The sequence below is a fragment of the Scleropages formosus genome, chromosome 4, assembly GCF_900964775.1.
Source record: "Scleropages formosus chromosome 4, fSclFor1.1, whole genome shotgun sequence".
Taxonomy (NCBI): Eukaryota; Metazoa; Chordata; class Actinopteri; order Osteoglossiformes; family Osteoglossidae; genus Scleropages; species Scleropages formosus.
Genome location: NC_041809.1, coordinates 36,354,703 through 36,361,319, shown reverse-complemented (window position 1 = coordinate 36,361,319; position 6,617 = coordinate 36,354,703).

Sequence of the window (6,617 nt, the reverse complement as noted above, 5' to 3'; positions counted from 1 at the left end):
AAATGTACACGTATGACTGGGGGTGCGGTGGCGCAGTGGGTTGGACCGCAGTCCTACTCTCCGGTGGGTCTGGGGTTCGAGTCCCGCTTAGGGTGCCTTGCGACGGACTGGCGTCCCGTCCTGGGTTTGTCCCCTCCCCCTCCGGCCCTCCGCCCTGTGTTGCCGGGTAGGCTCCGGTTCCCCGTGACCCCGTATGGGACAAGCGGTTCTGAAAATGTGTGTGTACACGTATGTCATGCACTGGAGCTCCTCCTACACACTGCACTGCTCCTGTCGTGTTTTTGGACTGCGGGAAGAAACTGGAGCACCAGAGGAATCCCACAGAGACTCCATGCGGTGCTCAGTTCAAACCCGCATCTGAACAAGCGGCCCAGAAGCCGTGAGGCACCAGCGCTACCCGCTGTGCCACCGAGTCGTCACACGCATGTCAAACGCACTGTATATAGCAACACTATACAGTTTCGACGAAAGAACACACACTCAGACGTCCCTGCTTTAGTGTGTCTTCCGCTGCAGTACTGGGGGCTAGAGAACAATGTTAGACAACTAATAATATGTGCTGATATATAATAAACTATATTGATATACTGTACAAAAGTGATATTTTATGAGAACTTACTCAGAATATCTGCTAATTCTGTTACATGGCTTTTCCTGACTGCATTGCATTCTCATGCAAATCTTTAAATGGACACAAAATTGTTCTCCGAGATGTACGTCGCTTTGGAGAAAAGCGTCTGCTACACGAATAAACAAATAAATAAACAACAGACTTTGCACAGAAAGCAGCTTTTGAGTTCTTCAGGAGTTTATCCTTCGTATTGCGACTGATTCATCGTGATTTTATGTAATTTTTAATCATCTGAAGGCCAAAGTGCCCTAAGACAAGTTACATAATTAAGTCAATGAATTGGAGTAAGTATGAAATCGCATTTAGTTAATAACCAACAATGAGGTATTCTGAACTCTCTTTTAAACGAGCTTTGAAAAACTTTTTCATTTTTCAGTACAGTTTCTTGAAGTGGGGGTGCGGTGGTGCAGTGGGTTGGACCGGGTCCTGCTCTCTGGTGAGTCTGGGGTTCGAGTCCCGCTTGGGGTGCCTTGCGGCGGACTGGCGTCCCGTCCCGGGTGTGTCCCCTCCCCCTCCAGCCTTACGCCCTGTGTTGCCGGGTTAGGCTCTGGCTCCCTGCGACCCCAAATGGGACAAGCGGTTCAGAAAGTGTGTGTGTTTCTTCAAGCACATATTGTATATACATACATATATATGTATATATACAGTATATGTATGTAACAGTATACATACTATTGTATGTATATGAAGTGTGTATAAATACTGTATGTATCATATAAATATATACTGTATAATATGTGGGGGGTGCGGTGGCACAGTGGGTTGGACCGGGTCCTGCTCTCCACTGGGTCTGGGGTTCGAGTCCCGCTTGGGGTGCCTTGCGACGGACCGGCGTCCCGTCCTGGGTGTGTCCCCTCCCCCTCCGGTCTTACGCCCTGTGTTGCCGGGTAGGCTCCGGTTCCCCGTGACCCCGTATGGGACAAGCGGTTCTGAAAGTGTGTGTGTGTGTGTATAATATGTATGAGTGCTCAGTGATGCTATGAGTAAACCACTAACTGTCCTCATGAGGAAGCAGTGGTCTGCAGAGAAGAAGTGTATATCCATCTGTCACAACATAAAAATAGCAAGACAAAAATAGATGAAAAAAGCAGGTGACATTGTTAATAAAATTGTGCCCTTATGTTTCATAAATATATTTTACGACATATTTTGTAATTTGTAAAATATGTCTTCTTCAATTGTTTTATTATAAATTAAAAGAGATGGCAGGAGACTTGTACGTTTATTAAAAATATACCAATCAATCAATCAATAAATGTTATAAAGCTAAAATAACAAGTTAGGTAAATGAGCCATAATAATATCCCAGCCTCATCAAAGAATGACAATTTTATAGAGGAAGCTTGAAAAATATTCCGAGAGCATTTTAGAATAGCGTATAACGATGATGTTCTGGAACAGGACTGTAAACATGACGCCCCCACTGGTCAGCAGCGGTACTGCTACCAGTTTTTTATATAAGCAAATATCGCCCTCTGGTGGCCGAAGAGGGAACGTACAGAAACGTTCGACGGGAAGATTAACTCTTCCTGTTATTCGCACTTCCGTTATCCGGTTTTTCGCCTCTCCGGTGAGACTTTTATTACCGCTAATAGTTAATTGTTTCGGATTTTCATTGATCCCGTCTGCGACATCTGGTCCAGGCCGGTGACATTCGCTTCTAAAAGCGGGACCATGTTTTAAATTGCGCCAAGCGGCTGTGTCACTGAGACTGAGACGCATTGCATTGTGGGAACCGCGTACCCACGCTCTCCGCTGAGGTGTCGCACTCCACCGTCTCAGCTGCGTCCTGCCGTGTTTGTGTCCTGTGTTTTACACCCATTGTGATTTGATTTTCTACTTATTCATTTATTTCAATTTAGATGTGTATTTTATGAATATTTATGGTTTTTAATGACAGAGCAAAATAATTTTACATTTATTTAGCAGACGCTTTTGTCCAAAATGATTTCCAATGAACTCTGTCGTGTTATCAGCCCACACAAATTCACTGCGGTGACTTACACTGCTAGATACACTACTTACACTGGATCACTCATCCATACATCAGTGGAACACACACACTCTCTTTGTCACTCACATACGAGGGATGAACCTGAACAACATGTCTTTGGAGTGTGGGAGGAAACCAGAGCACCTGGAGGAAAACCCATGGAGAGAGTGTGCAAACTCCACAGAGACTGAGCAGGGATCGAACCCACGTCCTCTCACACCACCCGGGCACTGTGAGACAGCAGCGCTACTTCCTGTGTCACCGTGCCACCCTACAGTGTAACCAGCGTGTAAAAGTTTGACATGGGCTCTTCGGTACTTTTCTTATGTGTGTAACACACGTGTATTTTTTTGTTGTTGTTTTTCCAAAGTCACTTTTAATGGTTAAGCGGTTTAAAGTCCCAGGTTTTCTTGTTATCGTGGATATTTATACTTGTTTTTGAACTCTGATGTTTACCACTCCTTGTGTTAGTGAAATGCGATGATATTTAGATGAGTGAATGGGCTCTCAGGCTTATGAGGAGAAAAGTTTTTGTGATGAAATGCTTGGATGTGGGAGGGGGCGCCATGGTGCAGTGGGTTGGACCGGGTCCTGCTTTCCAGTGGGTCTGGGGTTCAAGTCCCGCTTGGGGTGCCTTGCGACAGACTGGCGTCCCCTTCTGGGTGTGTCCTCTCCCTGTCCTGTGTTACGCCCTGAGTTGCCAGGTAGGCTCCGGTTCCCCACGACCCCGTATGGGACAAGCGGTTCAGAAAATGTGTGTGTGTTTGGATGTGATTTTGTGTTTGTGATCTGTGATGTAGAATTTTGCAGAGTTTTAACAGTTATTCTTATGGTATGAAATTAAGTTGAAAAAAAAATTATTTAAATGAATGTATGTATATATTTAAATGTGACATATGGACTTTGCCTTCCTTAAGCTGATTCCCACATGCTATCATTGTAAGTTTATATCATTATTTTTTAAATTTATTATATCTACAAAGACCCTTTGTGAGAGTTTGGCAATTAGCTCACTGTTACTCTAAAGTCCCAGTAAACCTTAAGAGTAACAAATCTTTAATTTCTGGATTTAATTGTAATTAATAGAAGAAGAAAACACAAAATATAATGAAATAGAAAAGAAAAGTTATTTTCCTTACCTCTGTTCCAAATGCAGACTTAAAAAAAACTCTCAGACATACAATGGGGAGGAAGCTTTTCACTTTTAATACTATGTTTGCTGCTACAACCATGAGGAATTCAGAAAAGCTTAATGGATAAGCTATTTGTGCTATTCACAAAAGAAAAGAGAAATTTAAAAATATTTTAAAAGTAGAATTTCAAAAATTGATTCTCATGAGCAAACAGAAAAAGGTAAAATAGTAAAAAAAGGCACCACATGAAGGGCTAAATGTACAATGTTGTCATTGTTAGTCTATTTTAATGTGTTACATTACTTTTTAATTGTGATATTAAGCATCATTTAGGGTGATTTTGGGGTGAGCTTGGAATGGCCTTGAAATGAACTGGAATTTTCCCCCATCAGACATAATGTAACATATAATTTCATTATCTGGTTTTACAAAATTTGCTTTCTTTTCAGGAACAGATTGGCACTGGTTAATGGGGATAAGTGTACTTGTGTCTATTCATTCTGCTGATGCTTTTCTCCAAAGTGGCTTGCAGTGTCATATATACCAATTACATCATTTTACTCATTGCAGTAATTTAAACTGGAATAATTGGTGGCAGAAGGCTGTATCTTGCACAGGGGTTCTACAGCAGGACCAGGTATTTGAACCTGGATAATTTGACTTTAAAGTGACAACTCTAAAGGGGTGCAGTGGCGCAGTGGGTTGGACCGCAGTCCTGCTCTCCGGTGGGTCTGGGGTTCAAGTCCCGCTTGGGGTGCCTTGCGGCGGACTGGTGTCCCGTCCTGGGTGTGTCCCCTTCCCCCTCTGGCCTTATGCCCTGTGTTGCCGGGTAGGCTCCAGTTCCCCGTGACCCCGTAAGGGACAAGTGGTTCTGAAAATGTGTGTGTGTGACAACTCTAACCACTACACCATCCTCTGCAATGCTGCTGTTTCTAACATATTCAGTTATTTTATTCTGCAGTTTTGTTAAAGCATGTAAATCATATTTAGAGCAAAGAGAAAACATTGTAAGCTCAGTGCTATCAGTTTAGTTCCACTGAATACATACATTCCATTTACATTTACAGTTCCCTTAAGAAAAGTGGATTTTTTGAGTAAATTATGCAGTTTCGTGAATTGATACAGGTTCTTTGGAGAAAAATTGAACAGATAAATAGATATACACACACTGTGAAATTGCTTGTCCCAAGTGAGGTCATGGTGAGCCAAAGCCTAACCCAGCAGCACAGGGCTGGGGGGGGACACACCCAGGACGGGACACCGGTCGGTCACAGGGCATCCCAAGCGGGACTTGAACCCCAGACCTGCTGGAGAGCAGGCTTGGCCACCACCACACCCCCTACTAGAAAGGATGGAAGCAAGGAAGAGATTAGATAGAGAGATGATTGAATGAGTGACAGACAGACAGACAGATAGATAGATAGATAGATAGATAGATAGATAGATAGATAGATAGATAGATAGATAGACAGACAGCTTTTGCACAACACATATGATGGGATGGACTGGGCCTGAATCAGACAGTATCAGGAGCTACAGAGGACAGTATCCAGGCAATGTCCAGGCTGCCGACTGGGTCAGCATTTACCCGCCCAGCAGGTCTGTCCCGGGATTTGGCGGCCTTGTTGCTTCCCTCTGAGCAACTTCCGCGCCAACGTGACAGCCTGGCCTCTCCGGAGCGACTGGAGCCAGACACACAGACGTTAATGGAGCTCCTTCGGTCTCCTTCTGGCTGAATCACCATCGACCACAGTCTCCCTTTACTGTGGCCACGTTTTCTGTACAACATTTACAAGCCTAAAGAGCAGCTACAATAGAAATAAATCAGAATGGTAGAAGCATTAATCATACTGAATTAGTAAAACAATAAATGAATTAAAAGATACTGCTGTGCAAGCATTGCCTGCTCCATTGAACTCCTTGCAGGTCCTGCTTGCTGCTTATTTGAAGGTTAATTAAGTAAAGGACGCCAGATCGTAGCTGGCTTGAGTGGCAGCCAGCGGGACCACTGCGCGGACACATGGATACGCATATGAACTCGCTTGGCTGGATCCATCACACACCAAACGCAAGGCACGGGATGGCACTCGTCCCTCCTTCACCAGAGCATCTCCTTCCTCCGTTTTCCCACCTGAGGGCAGCGAGCCAGTGCTCTCGCCGCTCCGCCTGCCTCGCCCATTCATCATCTGCACCCCTCGCAGTCGCAGTCGCTCTCCCACATCTCTCCACCTGATCACAGACCTGCCCTCTATTTGCTGCCTTCTTTTGTTCCAAGCCACGGACCCAGTATTTCCCTCCCATTTTCCTCCGCAATCCTTCGACGCCACGCACTCCAGCCCCCCTTCCCTGCGGCAGCTTCCCGCTATAGGAGCGAACATAATGATGGCTCTCGATGCATCCTGGTAGTTTGCGGGCCGTGCCTCCTTCCCCTAGAGAGCACCTGCATCGCTGGGTCAGGGACGGAGAAAGGGGTGATGAATAACTCATCCCGGAGGGGGGAGGGGGGAGTTGGCCATGCTGCTCCACCACCACAGGGAGGACAGCCTGAACGTCACCGCTGCCCGCCGCCTTCTCGCTGTCGTCTCCTATTTGCGTGTCCTAAAAACCTGCCCCAAATCGACTGTGCAGCAGAGGAAAGCAGGGAGGCACTAGGAACGACTGCAGGCCCACGGGAGGAGGGGGGGAGACGCAAAATGAGCCGCAGCAGAGAGGGGAGAGCGAGAAGAAAGGCCCAGTTCCCCTAAATGTGCTGAGGTGTGTCGGCTGTGTTTGTGCCGACAAACCCGTCCCCGGTATTAACAGGGTTTCCCAATTTCCTCTCCCCCGAGCATCTATTTCCTCAAAATCCTCTGTTTCCTTC